General features: G+C 40.3%; 1 long non-coding RNA gene across 1 annotated transcript; it reads left to right on the forward strand.

Moving 5' to 3' along the window:
* LOC112115544 lies at positions 1 to 23,622 on the forward strand. The gene is made up of 3 exons (XR_002908830.2): positions 1 to 52; positions 21,872 to 22,033; positions 23,165 to 23,622. It is a non-coding gene; the product is annotated as an uncharacterized LOC112115544 (long non-coding RNA).
* Positions 23,623 to 27,211: the final 3,589 nt, after the last annotated feature.

A 27,211-nucleotide genomic window follows, 5' to 3' on the forward strand; every position in this document is an offset into this window, starting at 1 on the left:
CTGTTCTGTAAGTGTGTGCCGGAGTGAAAAGATCCAGGAATCAAACAGGGTAGTGAGTATTAAATAAGGAATGTATTAGGTTATGTTTATTTTCTTTTGTGACTTTCTTTTTGCATAGAGGGAGAATTAAATTGGGTTTTCTTTTGTGTAACTAAGGTTTTTGCCCAGAGGGACATCCTCTTTGTTTTGAAACTGTTGTTTGTGAGAGTAGTTTGCATGCTAATCTCACAGAGGTATTCCTTTTACCCCTTTTCTTTAATTAAAAGTCTTCTTTTTAAAAACCTGATTGATTTTTCCTTGTTTTAAGATCCAAGGGGTTTGGATCAGCGTTCACCAGGAAATTGGTGGAGAAGTCTCTCAAGGCTACCCAGGGAAGGGTTATATTACTTGGGAGGGAGATATTTTGGGGGGAAGACAGAGTTTCCAAATGACTCAAACGGTTGCTTAAACGATTTGGTGGTGGCAGCAACTAGACTAAGCTGGTATAAGCTTAGGGGGTGATCTCATGTAGGTCCCCACATCTGTACCCTAAAGTTCAGAGTGGGGGTGAAACCTATAACAACTCCATTGCTATTTTTTTATTTCTTTTCATGAGCACGAAGGAGCATTTTTTTATGTGGAATAAGCATAGGGCCTTCTTTAGATACAATTACCTTTGATCCCCACAAGCAATTTCCAGAGATGTCAATGGAAGCTACACAAGTGGATCAAGGGCATACCACCTTTCAAACTGATCATTGCTATAGCAACAGGTAAACAGAATATAAAATGGGAAAGGCAGAATTATCTCTCTATTCCAACTAACAGTCCTATTGCATTATCATCTTTCCACAACATTAATGTCATATCATGTAAGTACTTTCATTAATTTTTGCTAATATATCCTGAATTATGATCCTTCTATCTTACTGCATTAGGATAAACAAACAATAATCTGATGCGACCAAAATCTGCTAATGCCATATGGAAAAAAAGATGATGACATGACTGAAAAAGCTCCACTAAAATGCTCCTCAAAGTTTTGATGAACTTGTGAATGCTTTTCACTATAAAAAGTAACTACTTTTTACATGATCAAGTTTGGGTCATTTTATACATACAATATGATACTTTTCCAGCATAATCTCTTCTAATCTGCAGATTTATTTATTTAATGGAGTATAAAAGCCAAAGCATATGTAAAACTCCTCCTGACTCAGTTTGGAACAGTCTAACTGCTCGGTTTGGGAATCTTTTCAGTGGTTTGTCTTTTGACTTTATAACTTCTTCTGTTTGAATCAGCCCTATTTCCATCTCATGCTACATAGCTCTGTGGAGTACTGTTGAGAGAGAAAAATATTAATCAACCTCAAATTCACCCTTGCAGCCTCAAAAACATGAGATTACAGTAATTAAACCAAGAGCAGAATTTGCACTAAATAGTGTTTACAAACAAACAAACAAACACGAAGTTTCATTAATTTGGTATTTCCTAGTTCAATCCTCTCCCCCCTCCCCGACAGATCTCAAGCCAACCAACATTTCAAGTTGTATAAATCCAAGGGGTTCTGTTTTTTAATAAATGTCATGCCCTTCTGCAAATTACAACATAAGCCAAAAGTAAAAGCACTGAAATAGCCCAAGAAAAGCTGCTCTCATGGTACCACCATCTTAGCCAACACCTAGAACTTTATAGAAACGTCAGAAGGGAGCTAGATCTTGCAACATTTTCCATCTGATTCTCACATCAAAGTGGATATGGATCCTTATCATCCAAACATGAAGATCAGAGCTTACATCATGATAAGTTTCATCCCATCATCAACATGCAAGCTTTTCTGATTCAGAGCACATCATATTTTAATTGTACTTGGTTATTAATCATTGACAGCTAGTAGGCCACATTTTCAAAAATAAGCATGCAAAATATGCACTCCTGGGTGCAAACAGCTGCAAACTCTGTATGCATAATCCTTACCCATTTCTCTGTTCACAGATTGCACATTCCTATTTTTAAAAAAATGTGACTCGTGCAACTCTCACAGCCAATGGAATATGGCATCAAAATAAATGAGTTAATGATTCTTGACTACATTATCTCGAAGGATGTGTTATGAAACTGAATATTTCATACATTGGTCTACTAACAGAGTGACATTTTATGATAATCAACTGACTAAAACGATGCTCAGTATTTAAATATCATTTCTTTTAGTCAGACTGGCATAAAAATTTCTTCTTTCTAGTTCCCCAGGGGATGTTGGAGAAATTGATTTTGATTTTTTGGGTGAAGATTTGAGCTTGGCATAATTCAAGTAATTAAACCAACCTTCTAGTTTCTCAGTGGCAAAACTAGATAATACATGAAGTGACTCCACAGACTAAACTTTGTAATTTATCAAGTCGCTATTGCTTTAAAAGTGAGTCTTTGAAATATGCACAAGGCAAGTCCAAATTAGATCCTCATTTTCAATGACTTTTCAAAGGGAAAAAAAATCCACAGCCTGAAACTGATTTGATTTTCTGTTTCGCCTTGGCTAGTAGTATTGGTTTTTTCACCTTCTGACCTCAAAATGAAGTTTTATGCCAGGGGAATTTTTCCCTCCCAGAGCAGAGTTAGGAAAAGCTTCCTGCCTGTCACAGTAAATTCAGCTCCTTAATGAGCTGCCATTTTGTCCATTTTTTTAGACCACATGCTCCTTTCATAAGGCTAAACAGTAGCTGTAGCACACACAAACACTTCTGCTAAATAAATAAATAAAGAGCTGTGTAGGACACTATGTCTACCCTCTGCCAAAACCTTTCTGCACCTCTGTAGAACAAGTCCGTCCTTACTTGTTTTGGCCTTCAGGAGTATTGTAGCAATGCCAGCAATCCATTCCATGATTGCTTAATCTAAATCAGGATTTACACATGTCCTGTGTGTCACACTGTGCAGCCTAAATCCTTTATCTCAGTCTACATGTTACAGAGCCAGTGAGTTACACAATCTGTGGGCATCCATCATCCCAAGGAAATGATTTCCTCTGTGCTTATTAAACCAGAGTCCTGGCTCTTGTCTATGAGAGACACTAAATCACAAAACAGTCATTTAACCACTTTAAAGGGCCATGTTGTAATGATATTCTAAAATCGCCACTAACACTGAGTGCACCAAACTCATTTACGTTCCAAGACCATATTTGGATACCATGGATGAGAACTGAGGGTGGAATTAGAATTCCAATCCACACCACACACATGGCCAAATACAATAACTCTAAGAGTATTGTGGACATACAGTCTCCAGACTGATGGTGTTTTTTCACCTTCCACCACAAACCTTGGCAATGGCCCACACAACCTCCCCACCAATAACCCCAAAATATTTCTCTATATTTTTCAGGCTGTCCCTGGAAATGAGTATCAAACCATTCTACTCTTGAGCAGCCAGAATCATCACTAACCATCCCCAGATGGAAGCCCCAGTGTCCACTTTTTTCCCAGGCAACAGAATTTTCTAAGTTTTAGTGTCATATACCCACAATTATGAAGGATAATAAGAAGCTTTGTCACATTTCAACAAATAAATGGAATTCCTAATTTGTGAAACAGAAATGGATGAATAGGGAGGCTTACGACTTACGAGGAGAGGCTGAGGGAACTGGGGTTATTTAGTCTGCAGAAGAGAAGAGTGATGGGGGGATTCGATAGCAGCCTTCAAATACCTGAAGGGGGGTTCCAAAAAGGATGGAGCAAGGCTGTTCAAAGTGGTGGCAGATGACAGAACAAGGAGCAATGGTCTCAGGTTGCAGTGGGGGAGGTCTAGGTTGGATATTAGGAAAAACTATTTCATTAGGAGGGTGGTGAAGCACTGGAATGGGTTACCTAGGGAGGTGGTGGAATCTCCTTCCTTAGAGGTTTTTAAGGCCTGGATTGACAAAGCCCTGGCTGGAATGATTTAGTTGGGGTTGGTCTTGCTTTGAGCAGGGGGTCGGACTAGATGACCTCCTGAGGTCTCTTCCAACCCTAACCTTCTATGAATAACATTCAGACAGTGGAACAGTGACTTACCCGTAGTAAGTCATTTTAAAAAAATATGTAAAATGTAATATGTTACTGAATATCTACAGAGCATTTTTCAGTCTGACTAAATGAAGTCCTGAAGAAGGGTCAGGACCATATACTATACAAAAAGCACCATGGAATTACAACCACTTCTTTGATGTTAGAGTTGCATCTAAATGGAGCTCAGCACACTGAACAAAAGTGGAGAAAGTATCCTTGGTCAGAATTTCTCTTAAATTTAACTGTGACTCTTACAAAATGCAGAAAAGAAGGACCATGGGTTTTAAAGTCTCATCTGAAAGACCCACACACAGTAACCCGTATCATTCTCTTGATTCATCGACATCAGAAGAATGACTCAGCTTTGCTAGAATAAGTAATGATGATGCTAGGGTTCTTAGAAATTCAAAACCTGACAAAGACAACTAAGCAGTCTCTCTGGCTTTTATTTATTTTTTTAAAAACAGAATTTCATTTGATTTAGAGTACTGAATAAATATCAAGTTAGCCTGTTATTTATATATGTGCTTCTTTCATGTAGATGAACTGTTGTGGGAAAACTGATAAACAGTAATTCCTAACATTGTTGGAATTAGTTATGTGTTCATTTAGGGGAAAGATTTTCAAAGGCACAAAGGGGCATTAGGTGACCAACTTCCTCTGACTTTTAGGGTACATCTACACTTGGAGCTAGGGTGTGTGGTTCTGAGCTTGAGTTAGACATAATCGTGTTAGCTCTCATTGAGCTAGAGAACGAAAGTTGAGGCTAGACAAATTCAGACTGGAAATAAGGAACACATTTTTCAGTGAGCGTAGTTAACCTCTGGAACAACTTACCAAGAGTTGTGGTGAATTTCTTCATCACTGAATTTTTAAATCAAGATCAGATGTTTTTATAAAAGGTATTTTCTAGGAATTATTTTGGAGAAGTTCTATGGCCTGTGTTATACAGGAGGTCAGACTAGATGATCATAATGATTCCTTCTCACTTTGGAATTTATGAAAAAAAAAGGCAACCAAAAAAACACCCAGTACTGTAGTGTAGCCAGGGTAACACGGGTGGTTACCCTGGCTACACTATTAATTTTAGAACACTAATTTGATTAAGAGGTAGCGTGAGTATGTGTATGCAAGCTGGGACTCACATCCCTAGCTCCAACTGTAGATATAACCTGTATTGAAATTGGGCATCTAACTGATCATTTTGCCTGTGTCCCTATTTGTCACCATTAGTGTACAAACTATGCAAATACTGAAAAATTGTGCATGTAATTACATAAGCTAAACTAAACCATCAAGCTGTGCATTTAACCCTAAGTAGCCAAAGGACCTCATCTTTATAATGCTTATCCTTCCTTCCTCCTATTGCTACACTCTTGTTTCCGGTTATCTTTTCACTGCAACTCTAATAGACAGTGTGTCCTTTTTATCTTAGAATCATAGAATATCAGGTTGGAAGGGACCTCAGGAGGTCATCTAGTTCAACCATCTGCTCAAAGCAGGACCAATTCCCAACTAAATCATCCCAGCCAGGGCTTTGTCAAGCCTGACCTTAAAAACCTCTAAGGAAGGAGATTCCACCACCTCCCTAGGTAACCCATTCCAGTGCTTCACCACCCTCCTAGTGAAAAAGTTTTTCCTAATATCCAACCTAAACCTCCCCAACTGCAACTTGAGACCATTACTCCTTGTTCTGCCATCAGGTACCACTGAGAACAGTCTAGATCCATCCTCTTTGGAACCCCCTTTCAGGTAGTTGAAAGCAGCTATCAAATCCCCCCTCATTCTTCTCTTCTGCAGACTAATCTTCCTGTTAACCACTTGGCTCTAGAGCTGGCTGGAAACATTTTGTTTATTTTTTTTTAACAAAAATTCCCACAGACAAAAAAAAATATTTTTATTTTTATTTCCTTTTGGAAAATATTCATTTTGGAATTTTGAAACTTGAAACAGGTCATGGGCAGTAAACAAAAATTAATGGACACCTGCAACCTGTCCCTGACTTTTACTAAGTGAGAACAGAAGATAGGGGCTTGCAACTGCTCCTGCCCTACTGCTGCTCCTGCGGCAGGGGCTAACCACCGCTGCTCCAGCCCAAGGGGTGCTGACCCAACCTCAGCCGCTGCTCCAGCCCCAGGGCCATGGGTCTGGTGGCCCTGGAACTGACAACTGCTCCAGCCCTGCCCCAGAAGAAGTGTCAGAGGTCCCGGAAAGTCATGAAATCCGTGACCTCTGTGACAGAATCGTATCCTTACTAATAAAATCTCATTTCATATACACCTCTACCTCGATATAACGCGACCCAATATAAGACGAATTCTGATATAACGCGGTAAAGCAGGGCTCCGGGGGGGGGGTGGGGGGTGGAGAGGGGGAAGGGAGGCTGTGCACTCCGGCGGATCAAAGCAAGTTCGATATAACACGGTTTCACCTATAACGCGGTAAGATTTTTTGGCTCCCAAGGACAGTGTTATATCAAGGTAGAGGTGTACGTTTAATATTTGTGTGAGTGAGAAAGAATTTACTACTTGTGAAAGGTGACAGGGGAGACTAAAGTTCTCTCGATATCCAGAGAGCATGTACAGTTCAAAGAGAGTGACAGTGCAAGATCCCCGGTCGTACTTCACCAATAGTGTCTGAAGAGCTTGACCTGAAGATTTGGCCCCTAGTGGTAAGTAGGTAGCTCACTCAAAGTTTTACAGACTAGAAACATTACTAGAAATATTTCCTCCCTACTCCTTTGATGAATCAAGCCTAGTGTGTTCTATATGGTGAGTAGCCTGGCTTGATTTACTCTCTCTATATATTTGAAAATTGATAGTTTGAATACTTAACTTGCTATAGTTGGTAGATATAAATTCTGTATTGAAATTTCTCTCATCATAAAGTCTTTGTAAAAATCCTTGAGTGTTTCTTTGAACTGATATCACTGTGTACAGCAAGTCTCTGCATTACATATATTAGATAGAGAAGTCAATTAAATATTTATTGTACTAAACTCCTTTATTACCAAAACCTAATACAATGAAAGCAGATTTTACTTGATGCATTCTATTCACCTTTGAAGCATCATCATAAAGTGATTTCATACAGAAAATAAATTTCTTAAATTGCAAATAAGTCAACTGCCTTTTTCCTCAGTGCATTTTCTTTTTATTATTAACCAGTAATTTTATTGATCACAATTATGGATGAGCTGTATTATTCTGGTGTAAGAGGTATATGTGCACAGTGATAATCAAACCTCCAGGAATGGTGACAAGTTTTCTAGTATCTAGTCGCATTGTGGGAGACGTTACAAACCAGCCACCAGTATACTGTTTTAGTGGTATTGAAACAAATGGCCATCAACACCTTAAGGAAGAATATGCTATGGACAGTTTGGGTGAGATCTTTAAAGGCATTTAGGTCCCTAAATATGCCTAGTTGGAGCTTCAAAAATGCCTAGGCATCAATTCCCTTTGAAAATAAAAAATGGTTTAATTTGCTGCATAGTTTTCTAGGAGGCATAAATAGTTCACCAGGCCAGTGAAAGATTTAAGGAGAATTCCCATACAGTATTGATCCCACATGCAATACTGAAAAGATGTGAACCCCAAACAAAAGGCTGGTGTTTGTATTCTGATGCTGTTTTGCCAGGGCACGTGGGTTTATATCACTTTTCAGGGGTCAAGTTGAGCTGAGTGTAAATATTCTCATTTTGTTTTATATTCACCTACACACACAGGCATATATAAAAATCACACACACATCCTGCAAAATAATTCTATTTAACTTATTGAATCAGCATTTTAATTTTAGGCCATTGTCTTGTGAGGTAGGATGAAGCTACAAATTGTCTTTGTCTTCCTTATCTAGTCATTTGTTATGATGATGATGGACTATCCTAAGAGGATTCTTGCCAGTGAATCTGAAAGCAGCAACAGAGAACCTGATGAGCAAAACAATGAGCTATAGTCAGATATCCTTCACTGCCATGAAAATCCCAAGAGAGCCCAGCATCCACTTACTGAAAGTGACTGATGCACACATCTGAATGTAGCATAAATCAAACACCCATCATATTACAAGCATTCTTATTTATTTCACATATTATCATCCAAAGTGACAAGACAATCTTCAGAGGTATTCAAAATTGCCAGCATTCACTCAGTTAACATAAATTTCTTCGAGAGTCCATCTTTTTATAGAAGTTCAATAATCCTCTGTTATTGCTTTTCTTCCAAACTATTCTAAATGAATTAGCTCTGCAGAATGGCATTTACTGACCATAATCATAGTATATTTTGTAAGCATTTGGGCAGAAGTGCACATTATACCTCTCATATCTGGGCAATTTAGTATATCTGAATTGATATAAAAACTTTCCCCCTGCAGTCATACATTTTCATTTTATATTGCAACCATTGGCGTATTGCTATAGGCAATAATGATATGTAGCTGAGGAATAGAGAAGTTTTTTTGAATTCTGTAATATGCACTAGTGCAATGAAATGTTGCTTGGTATATACAATAGAGATATTGGAAAGTACATTTCCCCTTGAGGGCCTCAACAGAGTCTGTAAAATCCTGCAAAGAATCAAGGGAAGCATTCCTGACAATGTTTCTGCACTGAGGGACCTATGAGATATGCAGAAAGAAGCAAAACATTCATATTTTTCAACTGGCTTACATACATGTTTATATTATGAGAGTTTATGTTGCTGTTATCCAAAACTTCAGTCTATATGCATTGCTGTCCATCTATTGGACTCCTGTTATTAACTCATTAACACGATCACAGTCTCATTCGGGCCACTGTAGGATAAAGACCTACTGCAGAATGAAATCTGCGAGTTCTTTTCAATAGCAATTCAACTATAATAAATCACTTATTACTGAAACCTATGTATAATGTGCCATGTCATACATCCTTATGCTAATACAAACATAACCAGGCTGCTCCTTCTAAAGTTCCCAGTTCTTCCTGTGACTTTTTTGCATTGATGTCTTTCACTGCATTTCCACCCAGCTACATGCAGTATATCATAAATAGTTACCAGACACTAGGGTGCAGATCCTCAACTAGCATACATTCTTATAGCTCCAATGAAGTCAATGGAACTATGACAGTACACACCAGCTGAAGATCTGCCCATTACCCTTCAGCAAAGAACCCAAGACAACATTGATAAACTTCCACTCTTATATTACATTATATGCTATTTGAGTTTAAAGTACATATACACTTGATATATCGCATTACTTTATTGCTTACATATCCACAAACAAGCCAGGAGATATGAATGTACAAATTCTATCTTGATTAATGAGGTCCTATAAAATGAAGCACCATAGGTCTTGAGTCATTTAAAAAAAAAACTGAGGTTGCACAACTGGATGTACAAGTCAGCCAATACACACACACACAGGGGTGGGGGAAAATAATAATTAGTAATTTTATAGTACTTTCCATGTTTAAGGAATTGTACTTCCAATATAATACCCAAACTGGGCAAACACTAGCTATTGTATAACAAACAAACTCTCACAGTATAACTAAAGCAGCGTATAAATCAGCACTTCTCCTTTATACAACTTCTCCGGAGAGCTTGAGAAAAAGAAAACCATGTAGATCTTCAATGGATTTAAAGGCCAATATAGCAGGAAATAGATCATAGTAAAAGAGGTACTGTATGGGGTGTTAATAATGCATTTGTACTGCACTGTATTTTGTATCTCTGTGCATATTTGAAAGCAGCAAAAGTGTCAGAAGATTCCACTTTATCACAGTAGCCAAGCCTGTACTAAAAATGTAGTACTTCCATATTTTTATGTTTATATATAAACTAAATTGAAAAGCTATGCAGAAATCCTATTAATATGTGACACAAACTTAATAAAAAACAGAAAATATAAAGTTAAACTCCTAGACCATATTCTCTTGGTTGTACTTCCTAGATATTATAATCTTGGTTGTAGTCTCTTAGTTGCCTACATGTTAACTGACAGAAATGTTTTGACCTCAGACCTCAACTGATTCCATTATGGAGAAATAAAACCAAAAAGACAAAATCCTGAGTTATGGAAGAAGGGACAGTATTAACATGTTGGGAAGAAGGGACAGCATTAACATGCCACCCAACTGAGTAGGTGCACTCACCAATCATCTGCAGCAGCACCTTCCACCCTGGCACCAGAACCCTAATTCTGAATCAGTGAGGAGGGGAAACTGGACTCACCCAAAAGTGGTGGCTCCTGTGCTGCAGAATTGGACCCAGGCATTACTCCGGACATTGCCCCATCACAAAAGGGTAACTGAGCCAAACTTGAGTGGCCTTGTGACCCAATCCATCAGATTACAATGCCTGGAGTGGGGAGCTGGGCCCAGCCCTGCAGGACAGGAACCACTGCTGCTGGGTGAGCGCAGGGCAGGCTTGCTCTCTAACCACCCTTCACACCAGACCAGGACAAGTGTACATATGATATTGCGGGGTGCAATCCAGACCAGTGAGGGGTTGTGTCACCACCTGCCTTTCAGCCTGGGGTGCCTCACAATGCTTTGTTGCTGTAGGGTTGCCAACTTTCTAATTGCACTAAAGCAAACACCCCTTCCCCGAGGCCCCGACACTTCTATGCGGCCCCTCCCTCCATCGCTCACTCTCCCACACCCTCCCTCACTTTCACCGGGATGGGGTAGGGGATTTGGGTGCAGGAAGGGGCTCAGGGTTGGAGCAGGGTGTTTGAGTTATCCAAACAATTCGCAACACTGGATCAAAAAATAAAATAAGTTTATTTACTTACAGAGATAGTTGGTTAAGTGAGTATAAGTAATGAGGCATTAAAATAAAAAATGGTTACAAGAAAAATAAAAGATAAAATGTTTTCTAAACTTAAACTAACTTGGTTTAAGGTGAAGTCCCTTACCACATATTTTCAGTAACACTGCTGACCAAACTCTCAGGCCAGGATCGGCTCCCAAAGTCCAACTAGTGTTTCTTTTGTCTTGTTAGGCGACAAGAGAGACAGGTAGGGAGAGAGAACTTGTTGTGGTTTTGCCCCTCACTTTTATAGTTCAGTCACACCTTGTAATTTTCTAAGAGTAACCCCTAGATAAATTTCTGTCCAGAGGAGAGAAAGGAGACATGGATTCTGGTGGGGAAGAGGTTTCATGCAGTTATTCACTAAGACACTAAGCTGGGGGGAGAGGTAGATATGCTGGAGGGTAGGGATAAGGTCCAGAGTGACCTACACAAATTGGAGGATTGGGCCAAAAGAAATCTGATGAGGCTGAACAAGGACAAGTGCAGAGTCCTGCACTTCGGAAGAAAGAATCCCATGCACCGCTACAGGCTGGGGACTGACTGGCTAAGCAGCAGTTCTGCAGAAAAGGACCTGGGGATTACAGTGGATGAGAAGCTGGATATGAGTCAGCAGTGTGCCCTTGTTGCCAAGAAGGCCAACAGCATATTAGGCTGTATTAGTAGGAGCATTGCCAGCAGATCGAGGGAAGTGATTGTTCCCCTCGATTCAACACTGGTGAGGCCACATCTGGAGTATTGCGTCCAGTTTTGGTCCCCCCACTACAGACAAATTGGAGAGAATCCAGAATAGGGCAACAAAAATGATTAGGCGGATGGGGCACATGGAGGAGAGGCTGGGGGAACTGGGGTTATTTAGTCTGCAGAAGAGAAGAGTGAGGGGGGATTTGATAGCAGCCTTCAAATACCTGAAGGGAGGTTCCAAAGAGGATGGAGCTCCGCTATTTTCAGTGGGTGGCAGATGACAGAACAAGAAGCAATGGTCTCAAGTTGCAGTGGGGGAGGTCTAGGTTGGATATTAGGAAACACTATTTCTCTAGGAGGGTGGTGAAGCACTGGAATGGGTTACCTAGGGAGGTGGTGGAATCTCCATCCTTAGAAGTTTTTAAGGCCTGGCTTGACAAAGCCTTGGCTGGGATGATTTAGTTGGTGTTGGTCCTGCTTTGAGCAGGGAATTGGACTAGATGACCTCCTGATGTCTCTTCCAACCCTAATATTCTATGATTCTATATAGATCTGTTTGATCCTACCCCCCATTCCTTGCCAAAGAATGGCCACTTGATAGTTGATGCCCACCAGCTTTGATGACACCTGGCCAGAGGCATCAATTTGTTCTTTATCTTTGAGAAACAGGCTCACCCACTCCCCAGACTTGACTGGTAAAAAGACTTCAGTCATGATCTCTGCTTATGTTCATAACTTTACATAAAATGTTGCTACACACATTTCACCATGATATTATTGATAACTAATAACTTGCTGGTCAAATGATACTTTACAAGGCATATTTTGTACAAAGATATTACAATAGTGTATAGGGTATGAAAACAGGGGTGCATTTGTCACAGTATGTTTGTCTGGTTTTTTGCATCCTTGGTGTCATGATTTCTGTGGGTGTAATAGAACCCATGAAGCCCCACTAAAGCTGCCACTGATTAGAGAGGAAAATAAAGAAATTTGATGTTAATCTCTTTATTTCTTGCCTGAAGCTCCCCACCCTCTCAGCAGCTATTGAGACTGCTGGGAAATGTTGTATGGAGTTTGCTGACTCACTGAAGTTATTATTCCACTCACATATAAGGCGACATCCTCACTATGGGGGGAGGGGGGTCAATTTAAGATACGCAAATTCAGCTACGCGAATAGCGTAGCTGAATTCGATGTATCCGAGCCGACTTACCCCGCTGTGAGGACGGCGGCAAATCGACCTCCACGGCTCCCCCGTCGATGGCGCTTACTCCTACCTGCGCTGGTGGAGTACAAGCGTCGATTCGGGGATCGATTGTTGCGTCCCCACGAGACACGATAATTCGATCCCCGAGAGATCGATTTCTACCCGCCGATTCAGGCGGGTAGTGTAGACGTAGCCTAAGGGATGTGGGAGCTGTCCTGTAGAAACAGAGGATCTAAGGTGTGAGCTAAGCAGTCTGGAGAGAGAGAGAAAGAAAGACTCTAGGAGGAGCCAATCCTCAACAGAAAACTTGAGCTGAAATTTATCTTACTGTTAATTTCTGTGTTTAAAAAAAAAATCCCAGGAAAGGGGTGAGTTTGGACTCTGCATATCGTGCGAAGGTTGCGAATGATACATACTCACGTGTACACCAATGTTGAAGAACTACAGTTATTTAAGCATTGCTTCCTTTTATTTATTGAACATTTATTTTGATAATATGCTGGCTAACAAGAAGAAATATGGGTAAGGGGCATTGTGGGAAACACATGCCCTCTACTGCCCTCTCAATTAAATTACCCTCTTGTGGATATACTCACACCTGCTCAAATGTGTTCCATATGCTCTGTAGTGGTAACGTAACTCAATTGGCAAAGGATTATACTTTTGAACTGCAAACTCTGGCTTTTATTCCTGCCCTTGCCATGAAGTTCTATTTAACTACGCTGGACAACAAAGTAACAACCATCAACTTCTAGGTGTCCAAGGAGTTGTTACAGCTTAAATTTTACAATACAGAATGGCAGATAGGCTCTCTGGAGCCATGGTGAAACTCTCTCTCCATTAATCACAGCTTTTCTGTCTACTGAAACTCCTTCTACTGTTTACTATAGGCTAGAAAGCATATTTGTATATCCAAAAACACCTGTAAGTAGGAGTGATCAGCTGTAAGAAGCCAAAAAAGAGAAGTGATGGTGCTGGGAGATTGGCATATGTAAGGAAACCAACACAAGCCTATGGTAGGAGGGAATGTACTATTCCTACCAAATGGGTACATGATGAATATATGCTCCTCTGCCTCTCAGCTCCCATAGTTTGGAGCCACATTTTGGTATCAAGGAACCTTGGGCCTACAAAATCCCCTTCACAGCTACAATCCCATCTCAGCTCCTACAATGGAGTTAATAAAAAGGTAACCAATAGAAGCTTGATCCATTCTATTCTCCTTTCCTTGACATTCTAATCTACTTTCTCAGTTCCTTCAGCCACTTTGGACCATTCTCAGCTCTCCTTTCATCCTACTCAGTTCAGATTCTTATACTAGACACGAGTATATTTCATCGATCCCTTCTCAGATTACATTGTGTTGCACACATTTAAATCACTGTCCAACACCCCCTGTGCTATAGAAGTAATATGACTTGATTATAATTTACAAAAAAGATATATGACTGATAATGTTAGATCTCAATTAGACAATGAATTGGCAATAAAGGGCCAGTGTATTTCAGCCATCAAGCTTATACACAATGAATTATGGATTCAAGGCATAGTACCAACCTTAAGTGCAAGTACAGTGTGTGACTGCTTGAGTGTCCACTCTTTGGGGATTCCCCATTCCACACAAGTTTTACAGCACTCACAGGGCTCAGAGACTTCCCTAATCCCAGTCAGGTAGGAGGTGCGGGACCTGGGTTCAAGTTCTTGCTCTGAATCAAGCAGAGGGGGGACTTGAATCTGGGTCTCCCCCATCCTGCTTGAGTGCTCTAACCACTGGGTTATTGGGTATAAGGGAACCGCCTCCTCCTTAGTTTTGAAAGACAATACAACTTTAACTATGAGAACTCCAGATTAAAGTGAAATTTTGTTATTAAACATTTCACTTTAATCAAATAATGCTGCTTTTGTTGGATGGAAGGTGCCATGAAAGCATAGAATGCAATAAATCTGCAGAGATTCTGACTTGTTGCAGGTGTCAAAGTTGAAAGAGTGTATGTGTGTGTGGGGGGGGAGGGTGTTTTAAAATAGTGCAACTAAAAGCTTTGTTTCTCAGAGCCAAGAATATTCACAACTGCAGGATGAGCAGGCCAAGGGAGCCCTCATAGGCAGTTGAAAATTTGAAAAAAGTAATCCAAGAGAGACTGCCACTTGCACGGAAATGAAAAAACAACAAGCTATTTCAAGCCCCATAGTGGACATAATATGGAAATATGCATCTTTTTAAGTTAAATGAAGGATCGTTCACAAGTTAAATTGTTTTCAGAGAGAACATCATATGAGGCAGTTTAACTCACCAAAAGCACTTTTAAAATAGCATTCACCAAAACAACTTGCATAAGCAGCAAACCTCTACCTCTAATATAAAACAAGATTAAGGATAGTCTCCATAGATAATCAAAGTATTTCTTGCCTTCGGTTATGCTGCAGGCAATAGTATGCAGGGCCAATTTCAGGGTGAAGTAGCACACACGCCTTCGTGGTTAGGATTTGAACACTGCGATCACTACTGGAAACTACACTGAAAAACCTTTATACCAGAAAGCATGTAAAAACAATAACATGCACCCAAACACTGACAAAGTGTTACAAAGTTTGCAAAGCTTCTGATATGCCACTAAGAGAAATGAATTGTCTTTGTTTAAAAGGAATACATGATAATTATTTAAAATAATGATTTGCAATTAGAAACTTCATTATTTAATATGTTCCCTCCAGTAATATAGAAAAGTACAATAGAATAGTACAAATTCTGTGGTAAGCATATCTTACATAGAATTAATAGGGTTTTTCAGGGTTCTCTAGTCACTGACAAAGAAAAGGGGGTACAATCATCACTGGGCACAACTGGACACAGTTGAACTGACGCGAATCATTGCCAGAATATACTGTGGATAATGCCAGATTTAGGCTCAACTCTCACTTTTTTTTTCCCCCTGAAACTAAACCTCTGTACCAAAGACAGGCACTGATGACCAGATTCTGATACCGAATCCCAGCAACGGGACTATGTATAGGTTAAGACACTAGTCAACATAAAAAAGGGCATCAGAATCTGGTTCTTGGACTGTATGGTAGTGTGGCTGTACAGAAGTCCTAATAAGTAAAATCAATTGAATTGTGTTATCCAGACATACTTATTAGTCCAACTCCCCATGCCACATCTCTAAGACCACCTCTAATTGTGTGGGCAGCTCTTTGCATATTGGGTTTTGGCTACTTGCACAGGGAGTCCCCTATTGATAATGTCTTATACATGAGTGTGCTTACCACTAGGCCAACTAACCCACCAAGGACTATTATACCTTGTCTTAAAAGGCTGAACTCCAGTAATATGCCATTCGGCAACACCTTCTATTATAGGGGCCAGCATTCTCTATTACAGCCTTTTAGAATGCAGGGGAATACAGCTGTTACTATAGTATCTGGAAAGGGTACATATGCTGATGTGAAAGTAAATTACATCAGAATACATGATACATTTGGACGTTTATTCGTGTTAGCATATTCTGGTTCTTTTCCTTCATCCTTTTCCTGTAGCTAGAGCAGTTTCCACCAAAAATCCAAGCCTCATTAGCCATATTCTCCTCTTGCTTAATCAAGGGTAAATCAGGCATCACTCTACTGAAGTAAGTGGTGTTATCAGTGTACAACTAATAAGAGCAAAATTAGACCCATTACAATTTTCTAACCCATCTGGGCCTGAATCATGTGTGTGTTTGCAGAGGACAAGTTTTGGATCTTCATGTACAAAAGTATGAGCAAAATTGGTGTATGCGCGCATTGGATGTATTGCTTATACTTCTAAATTTTTAGGCCTTAGCTTTCTCAGTCTAAGTCTGGGAAGACAATTTTACAATGCACAACTCAAAACCACCACTAAAGCTATGGGTTTACAGGCAGATATGGCTACAAAGCAACTTCAGTACAACTAGCTCGCCAGAGCAAGGACTGTTTCTTAATATGTGCACAATTATGGGGCCTCAATCTCAGTTGGAGCCTGTAGATAATACATGTGATATCACCTTCCACCAACTTTCTACAATGCCACACTCTTTGACACAGTTACCAAAATGTCTATTGTACTGGATCCTATAGAAATCAGATAAGCTTCTTGGTAATAATTATGTTGGTAAGGAAATGCAGCACTTTAATAGGAATCTATTACTTTTTTTTTTTTTTTAAGCAGCAGCTTGAATCTCTGCGTGTACTGTAAAGCTATCCAAGTGTCACTTTACTGGACATGCATTTTGCTGAAAGACCTTTAGTACCAAAAGAAATTAGTTAATGTAAAATGCTATCCAAAGTGTATGGAAAATTACTAGTGCTAATTGAGCTATAATCATAATTAGCAAAGCCATTTTAAATCACCATTACCTAAGTGAAAAAACTCCCCATTGTACATTAAAGAAAAGTAAATATAAACAAACAAAATGGTAATTTAATGGTCTACTGTGCACCATTGTTTTAAGCTGCTTTTTTGCCTTTTCTTTGATAGCTGACTGGACATTCAAATCAATGGGTAAATTTGGAGGTCATCCTTCAGGCAATAATGAGCAAAGACTTCAGGATTTGATCCAGTGATTTAACAATACAGCAAGCTTATTATTAATTGTGGGCATGCATTTGGACTTTTAGATCAGTGGCGGAGAGATGAGTATCTGTGTAAGAGCCACCACCTTGGCTGACACAACTGGGATGTGAACCAGAGACATCTAGAGCTAAAGCATGAGCTCCTGTAGCTTGAGCTAGAACTCCCTAGCTGCAGTTGTAACAACACATATCCTCTGTAGAGCAGCACAGAGAGGGATCTGGAATGTACTGACCAGTGGGTTACATACCGCCTCTGGAAGGCATAACACACACTAACCAGTGGGTTACATGTGCATTTTGAGAATCTCTCATCAGCTTCCAGGTGAACAAACTCCAGTGAACAAACTATGATTTACCCAAGTACAGTTGTACTGGGTGAAGGGGAAGAAGCTGGGAACCCTTTTCTTCCCTAACGCTCCTGTACAGCCATCAATTATAGATTCATAGATTCTAGGACTGGAAGGGACCTCGAGAGGTCATCGAGTCCAGTCCCCTGCCCGCATGGCAGGACCAAATACTGTCTAGACCATCCCTGATAGACATTTATCTAACCTACTCTTAAATATCTCCAGAGATGGAGATTCCACAACCTCCCTAGGCAATTTATTCCAGTGTTTAACCACCCTGACAGTTAGGAACTTTTTCCTAATGTCCAACCTAGACCTCCCTTGCTGCCGTTTAAGCCCATTGCTTCTTGTTCTATCCTTAGAGGCTAAGGTGAACAAGTTTTCTCCCTCCTCCTTATGACACCCTTTTAGATACCTGAAAACTGCTATCATGTCCCCTCTCAGTCTTCTCTTTTCCAAACTAAACAAACCCAATTCTTTCAGCCTTCCTTCATAGGTCATGTTCTCAAGACCTTTAATCATTCTTGTTGCTCTTCTCTGGACCCTTTCCAATTTCTCCACATCTTTCTTGAAATGCGGTGCCCAGAACTGGACACAATACTCCAGCTGAGGCCTAACCAGAGCAGAGTAGAGCGGAAGAATGACTTCTCGTGTCTTGCTCATAACACACCTGTTAATACATCCCAGAATCATGTTTGCTTTTTTTGCAACAGCATCACACTGTTGACTCATATTTAGCATCTTATAATGTGGTTGCCTGTGCTTCTTGAGCTAAAGAGGAGGTGGGGATAGACTAAATTGATGGTTTTTGGTAGGAAATAGCTATGACTACAACCGTATCTCTCCCGCCTCAAGCAGTTACAGGATGCCAGTGCAAACTGTGTAGTAACTGACATTTGTAAGTTTGTGAGGGAGCCACCACTGACAACGATGACCAAGAGCTCTGTTCCCACCACTGACCAGATGCCTGCAGAACTGCCAATGTGGCCTCTTGCCATAGAATGAAGAGCCAGTTCAAAGGAAGAGCCCACTGAGCTGCAAGGTACTGGTATATGCCAAAAGCAGAAGAAAGAGAGGACTGTTCCATTTGAGCTGCCTCTCGAGGGGGAGGAATGATGTGAAGAGACAGGAAGAGAGGATTTTTCTGGAGAAACGTCAGAGGAAGAAATTGAAAATAAGAGGGAGAGGTAATGATGAGGCTCTTGGGTTAAGGGGTCGGAGGAGGAAGAGATGGAGAAATGTGGAGAGAGAATTTAGGGAACAGTGAAAGCAGAAAAGGTGAGCAAAGGTTGTATACAATCGGAGAGCACAGAGGGTGAGCAAGGGAGGAATGGGGAATATGAAAATTTAAAAAAAAGGATGAGGAAAGCTCACACTGCCTTTCAATGAAAGAAAAGGGAATGCAAAAGAGTGAATTTTAAAGAGGATGCAAACTATAGACAAATGAGAGAGAAAGTGTCTGGAAATAGACTGACTACAGTGATCTATGTCAAGTCTTACAAAATACAAGTTCCTCATTCCACAGCCTCTCTTAGGTTGGTCTCTTTGTATATTCACAAGTCAGTAAAGGAGTATTTGCTGCTGATCTCATCCATGGGTGTGTTTTTAAATATATTTGTAAAAATATTTAAGCTCCAAATGCAACAGAATGACCTGGACAAAAGGAGAGAAAACAAAAGAAAGAAATGCAAAGAAAGAAGGGAAAGAAAGACAAACAATTTCTAGGTAATACCAACGTATAAATAGGTTAGTGATATACCTTAATTATGTTCTGTTATTTTATTGCCTCACCCTAGCAGATACACTCTGCATCTGTGGAAAAGAAGGGGAGGGTTCCCTGTTCCGAGGATTCTGTGGGGCTACTCCTCCTTCTCACACTGGGGTAAATCAGAAGTAACTGCTTGGAATTTAATGGAGTCACTGTGGGGTGATGGGAGACACAGGCCCTATAGGTGAATAACTGGAGAAATGGAGAGAGAGAGAGCCTAAAAGTTACCAGAAAGAACATAAGAACTTCCAGTGGATGGAAGTGTTCATAATATGGGGGGGGGGAAGAATGATAATCCCTCAGATCCCCAGTTTATTGACAGGGTTCCTACTGTCCTTCACTAATGAATCTCAAATATGAGCAGCTATTCATGTACCCCAGCACGAACTGAAGACACCACTTTGGCAGTAGAGGAGGCTGACAGCACAGTCACCTGAAATCGCTATGCAAGCCCTTTTTTCTTGTGTGTCAGGTAAGAATGGTGGAGAAGAAAAATAAGCCCTCTGGATGGCTCTTCCGCACATCCCAAGGCTGACCCGGTACAGCATACCAAGATATGCCACACAGTAACAAAAAATAACTATTGTACCCATAAAATTACCCATAAATATCAAATACTAATATTTAAAAATGTTAGGCTCCTAGATGTCTCTAATTGGTTTGAGATGGAAGTGTTACTTTTTATGGATTTGAGCTTGTGTGAGTAAATTTGAAACCTGTAAAACTTTATGGACTTTATTGAATCAAATCATTCAGGACTGTGTTCTCTGAGTGCAGACACGTGCATTTCTGGAAGTACAGGTGTTGCAAAAAGACTGCCCAGCTTTGTTGTAATTTTCCATAGCAGCATGCAGAATGGACTATGACATACTTCAGCTTGATGAAGTGCAGAAAAATGGGAACATACAGAGGTTTAAAAGATGGCCAAGAAATCATTCAGATAAAGCCAGTCATACAAATGTGCTGGGTTTTGTATTGCCACGAGGAAGAAAGTTGATGAGAGACAGGAGCAGGAGAAGAAAGCTAATGAGCAGAAGGAAGAACAGCACTACGTATAGGGATAGCTAGAGCGAAAGAGGGCACTATCAACAGGAGGAAAAGTATATAGAAGAGACAGAAGCTAGAGAAGAGTGAGGAGAAAAGGGGACCCCAATTTTTAAGCTGAGAAAAGGTCCTGGAACTTGGCAGAAGTAGTAAGTAAGGATAGAATGGGATCCTGAAAGCATAAAGAGCTTACAAAGTTGGAAAAGTTCCCACAGCAGTGTGGGTTACTGCAGACCATATTGTCTCTTGCACCAAGAGCTGCTTGGCAGAGGGGAGTTGTCAGAAAGCTAGTTACAGCTCCCTGATTCTCGATCAACCCCAAACCTCAACTTCAACTTAAGCTGGCACAACCTAGGGACTGTCTTACATTTATAACAGATGGCTCTGATCCCTAAGGAACACACACAAGTGTTGAGAATTAATGTAGATGAATGAATTCTTAAATTAGCAGCTATGGCCAGGTTCCCGCCACTATGTGTCACTCAGGCAGCCCAAAGGGGTCCAGACATAGGCAGAGATCAAGTATGGAGGGGGATGCCCAACACAAATTTGAGATGCATGAACAGAGGCAACTAACAGGAGAGTTTTAGAGGGAGTTTGGAGAGGGAGCGTGAAAGGCTTTCCTTCTAGGTTCAGCTCTATGTGCAATTTCAAGATGGTGAGCACTAGAACAGTGGGGGTGACCTGCAATGGAAGTGCCACATTTTCTTTTTTCCCTGAAACCAGAGGGGACTTCCTGTGCATGAAGTGCAAGTTGGTGGCTGTGCTGGAGGAAAAGTTTCTTGGATCGGAGGGGCAAGTACAGACACTACTGAGAATAAGAGAGGCTGGGAGCCTAGACAGCCAAGTTTGGTTTTGTGGAATATTGGTCCACCTTCTATGGTGAGAGGGGATAATATAGTCTGGATGGGCTCCACCTCAGCAGAATGGGAACCAATCTCCTGGGAGAAAATGTAGAAAATTAGAGAGGAATGAGGCAAGAGCACAATGGAAGAAAAGAATCCTAGTATGTTTAGTTAGGTATCAGTCCTCCTCATTGCTACTGTTCCTAGTTCCACAGGCACAAATGAGGGGTAGTCTAGAGATATTGTTAAGGTGCACATGAGTTGTTTAATTTGTGGTATAAGCTATAAATACTTCTGTTTTTTTCTCCCCAGACCTTCCCACCCCCAGCTGAGTTTTACATTTTAACTCCACCTCAGAGATCAGTCAGGATGTAACAAAACAGCACTGATAGAAAACCCCCAATTACACCTTTGAGGGGGACATCAAGCCAGATTCTGATCTCAGTTACTCCAGATTTATAATAGGCTATGTCTACACTACAGCTTATGTCAGCATAATTTATGTTGCTCAGTGGTGTGAATAAACCATTCTGAAGACTAAAAGAAGTCTCCCTCTTCAGTTCCCTCAGGATACTCTAGATGAGATGGCCTGACTGTCACCTTGGAAGAGCACTCCTCTATTCTCTGATTTCAGGGGACTTCCTGGACTCCTACAGTTAATGAAAAACTCCTCAGTATACATGATAATAGAGAAGACATGGTACTGACCTAACATGTGTAAGGTGAGGCTGGTACAATCAACCACATGCTGATTTTAATGGGGCTACTGCCATAGAAGCCGCTTAATTTACACCATTAAATTCCCACTCTACTGAGTCTTATATGCTTTGTGGCTCAGCACCCATGGATCTAATTTCATTTAAACAGAGTCCGAAGTTAGCATTATTTTAAACCCAATATAAGGCTGCTTCCAAAACACATGCCATTGCTTGTTCAGAAGCCAACATCAAAAGGGGGATTGTAGTTATCAATTCATTTCATTTCATTTTTGAAAAATCCTTTGCTAAAAAGTTAAGGATTGTAATGGGCTGAGAATAAGAAAGAAAATTGAAAGAAGGTCAGGTAGCAAGTACTAGTTCCGGAACTAGCAAAAGTGCAAGTACATATTTGGCATTTTACAGTACCTTCAGGCTTAGTTTGATTAGTTATTAAAATTATGGTTGGCCTACGGGGAGAATCACGATAATTGGTATAGGTCATAGATAATCAAAAGTGTCTCTCCCAGTGGGATGAAACCTATTAAAATCAGATATTTAAATCTCTTTACACTTACATATTCCATTCACGTGCAAAATGACTTGTCCCAAATCGAAGTCTCTAAGGAAGAACTCAGACATTGTTCTTTATTTGGTGCCAATTAACATTTTCAAGAGGTTTGAGACAGACTAAGCTCAGTATACCCCAAAGAAATCATTCTTTCTAGCTGCCAGATCTTTGCTTTATCTCATTAAAAGAATTAACTTTTAATCCTCTGAATGCTTAGATGACTTTAACTGACATCTCAAAGGCTAGTATCCAAAAAAGAATATTAAATATAGCATATTATTGCTATTGTGAGGATCTGAATTTAAGACTCATGTTAATCAGATCTGTTTTTATTACTGATTCAGAAACCTAGCTTTGTTATTAAAACTGCTATTGCATTATTAATGTCTACGTAGTCGTCATAGAAATAACACTTAATAAGATGGGAAGAGACTGAATGAAACTGAACTATATTGGCTGAGCTAACCAAGTTCAAAATCAAAGAGAATTCACACACACAAAACAATAATACATGGGAAAAAATGACCAAATGTGATAGTCATTATACCAGGCTATTTATTAATGAAAAATACGTTGTTTCTCTTTAGGTGTCTGATAATCCCCCATTGACTTCAATAGGCACAGGATCAACTCCTAAATACTTCATGGTGATTTTTTTAAAGTTTAATTTGCATTTTATTCACAGCTAAAACTAAGAAATCCATCTAAGCTTTATATGCCAACAAAACCTCATTGTGAGAGCACAACTGATTAGGCCGAAATCTTCTGCAGAATGAAGCAAAAGTAATATATGAAAGACATGTGTTACTATTTTTAAAGGTAAAGTCAGAGAAAATGTATCCTAACAGGTGACTAACATCTATACAGCCTGGAGACTTGCCATTCAAACCACCTCTTCTTGTCACTAATATTCCAGCTATTTTTTTTTCTAATTTAGTCAGAACTAAAAAGAAAAAAGAGACTTTCCTTTTCTGTTAACTGCAGTTCATGGAGAGAATGTAAAGCAGTTAATTTAGCCCATAATGACGCTTGCAATTGGTCCATTCATGTGTGCATTTGATGGTTTGGCTAAAGTTCAGATTTTAGCTTTAAGCTTCACTTCAGTGCCAAATGTCAATGTGCAGTTCGGTGTTGCCATTTAGACTCCATAATGTCATTCTAATCTTAGATGTGATAAAAAATCCTTATACATATTATACAGTATTGTTTGTGGCTCATTCATTATTCATGTATCCGTTTAGCCCTGGTGAACACTGCGCCTTGGTTCTCTTTCACTGAGGTGTAAAAATAAATTCTCCTGTAGTCCAGAGTGTTTATCCACCAAAAATAATGGGATCGGGGAGTGAGGGAGGGGGAAGAGAGGCATCATGGTTATTTGCCAATCAAGTAAATATATTCAAAAACAGGTTTTAGTCAGTTTGACAAAAGTTCCAGCATTCACATTGCATCCTACTCCTGTTCCGGTTTGAAATTAATCTCCTTCTCACCACATGTATGAAAAATAGTATGAGAAAGTGTCAGATCTCCACAGACTGCAGTCAATCTATGCTGGATGTGAATTCAATGCACTAGCATTTTGCATGTACCACAATAAGATGTGAAATAGAACTAGGAATTTTTTATGAGCTATTTGCAATTCAATTTTCTAATCTACCTGGAGTGAAATGCTCTATCATCAAAGCCTAATTTAACATTTTCTTTGTTGCCCAGAGAATGTCCTTTTATATATCTTTATAAGCTACTTTTTAAAATTGTAGAATGAATGGATTCATCTTCACAAGGGAAAGAAAAAAAGCCTCCCAATCAGGGTCAGATCAGCAAAATGACCACTCTAAAAGGTACTTGGCATTGGTACAGAATGAGCAGGTCCTGATTTGTCTAACTAATAAAAGGAGTCCTCTGCTACCCCAAGTGGTGCCCATTAAGAAAATATGTTGCCCTTGCTATCTGTATTGGTTTTTCAAGGAATCAGGGCTGATCCAGTCAACGTCTCAAGTGAGAACATACTAGTACTACGCTGCTAAGTATTGCATCTTCTGTAGACAAATCTATCATCTGCCGTGCCTACTGTTTGGATCAGTGAGTACTGAGAGATTGAAGGGGGCGGGGGAGGGGGACAGAACAGGGAGGGAACCAAGGAATGAGAGCACAGATCTTTTTAAGAGGTGGCAGTTCTGAATCAGAAGGGTTATGAGTAGCAATACAGGAAACCTGAGAGATATTTACTTAGGGGAAAGCTGTATATTTAATCTGAGTGCAGAACCAGTGAGTGCCCTCTTTTGTGTTGCCTCTTTCAGATTTCTCTCTCCATTTATTTTCTTTTCTGTTTTCTCACTTCCCCATTTTGTTTTTCCTCCTTTTTTGACTCTCTCCCTTTCTCCAAGTACTTCTTTCTCCTCTCATCTCCTGTCTCACTTCTTGTTCCACTTTCTCCCTAACTGACCCACTATTCTGTGATTTTGCTCCTAACCCTCCCATACCCTTTCCATCAGCTTCCATTATATATTGCTTCTTTTTTCTCTAACAGCTTGCTCTCATGCAAGGCTCAGTAACGGTCAGACACTGGGAAAGCAGAGACACTTATAGCAGCCAGATCTGATAAAAATGTGTGCATACACTTGAGCCCAAATCACTTAATGTACAAACAACTTTGGGTTGATAAAACAGAGCCTGTGGAACCTTGCAAAAGATTCTCCTTAAGATAAATGACCCTAAACGAACCTCTCAGGGAGGAAGGAAAGGAAGCAGTCTAAAGAGAACCATTTACCTAGCTAGTGACCTGTCAGTTAACAGAACCTCCTGCTCAATGGTATCAACCGCTGTTAGTTAATTAACAAAAACAACTGGTATTGCCCATCATCTTTAGGAGATCAACTCTCACCAAAGTATAATACAAATGAATCTGAAATCAGACTGAAAGGGATCTAGGAAATAAGCACCCTTTGGGTAATATCTTGTCACAACTTTTTCAATAGCCTTCCCAAAAAAGGAAGATTAGTCTATGTCTACACTACGCAGCTTTTAGCGACAGGGCTGCGTTGATACAGCCGTGCCACTAAAAGGCGCGCCGTGTAGCTGCTGTTTGTCAGCTCTCCTGCCAACAAAAAAAAGTCCACCCCCAACGAGCGCCGTTAGTGGCAGGAGCACTCTCCTGCCGATAAAGAGCTGTTCACACCGGTGCTTGTCGTCGGAAAAATGTTTGTCGTCTTTCGGGGGGGGGGGGGGTTTGTTTTTTTTTAACACCTCTGAAAGATAAAAGGTGTGTCATTCAGTTGCCAGTATAGACATCACCTTGGAGACAGGGCACTATGTGAGGGGATTGCCAGCATCAAGTGATAATTTCTTTAAGAGTCTAACAATTGCTCATTTGATGGAAGCTGTAACTTTACTTTCCCACAGGAAGGCATTAATAATTTCCACTGTCAATAGATCTGGTATATTGCTCACTTGCTTTAACAAGCCATAAAGGGCAAGGGTCCTAATTGCAGGCCAGAGTTCCCTTAATATCTCTAAAACCTCATGGGTGAAACTGGCTGAAATACAATGAGAAAAACATGCATTTGCCTGTTGTATTCAGACAAGGTCTGCTGCCACTGTGGCAGCCGATGCATTCCAAAACTAATCAATCCTTCCTATGAAGTAGGTAGAAAATTCCTCACAGCCTGTAAGATCTGACACTGTTTCCAAGTGGAGGCATCAAGATTTGGGAGGCTGACAGTTACTTAGCCACATATGACTTGATGGATGCCATATGGGGCAGGGAGGGGTAGTACACTTTATTCACCTCTAGTGCAGCACATTAAAAAAAAAAAAACCTCCACCACAAACAAATCTGACTCAAAACACAGCTGCTGCCATCCATTCTCTAATCTCCTTCACATAGATTACATCTGTTGCAGATATTCTATATATTAAAGGATGAAAAGAGGGAGAGGATGTTTGATCTTGATAGACATGGACAAAATACCCTGCAGGCTCACTGTTGATGGTGTGGGAGGACATGATAATTTTGTCCTTGGCTATTAAGGTCAAAAAGCAATTACTCCATCAGGGCAGAGAACATGATTCACTCAAGAGGAGTAATGAGCCCAACTTAGTTCTAGAATTTCTTCAGACTCCTTGGCAGGCCCAATGAAGCACGTCCTCTGCCATGATGGGACCTCAAACTGAGGGACATAAATGTGTCACCATGACCTCCTCGAGCACCAGAGTCCATTGGCTGAATGGACAGCCAATGGTGACTAGCCCTAGGGCTGGTCTTCACTATGGGGGTAAGTCGACCTAAGTTATACTACTCTAGCTACATGAATAACGTAGCTGGAGTTGACATGGCTTAGACTTACCCTGGTGTCTTCACCACACTGCATTGATGGGAGATGCTCTCCCATCGACTTACCTTAATCTTCTCGGGGAGCTGGAGTACCAGGGTTGACTGGAGAGTGCTCTGCCATCAATTTAATGGGTCTTCACTAGACCTGTTAAAATCGATCCCTGCTGCATCAATTGAAGCTGTGTTGATCTCCCGTAGTGAAGACCAGCCCTTGGTCATGAGCCCCAACTTGGTGCCAGGATCAGAAATGCTTTCTTCATCCATCATAGTGATCATTATCAATTCCAGTTTAATGGTTTAGCAC

The sequence above is a fragment of the Terrapene carolina genome, unplaced genomic scaffold, assembly GCF_002925995.2.
Source record: "Terrapene carolina triunguis isolate 2854851 unplaced genomic scaffold, T_m_triunguis-2.0 Scaffold62, whole genome shotgun sequence".
NCBI lineage: Eukaryota > Metazoa > Chordata > Testudines > Emydidae > Terrapene > Terrapene triunguis.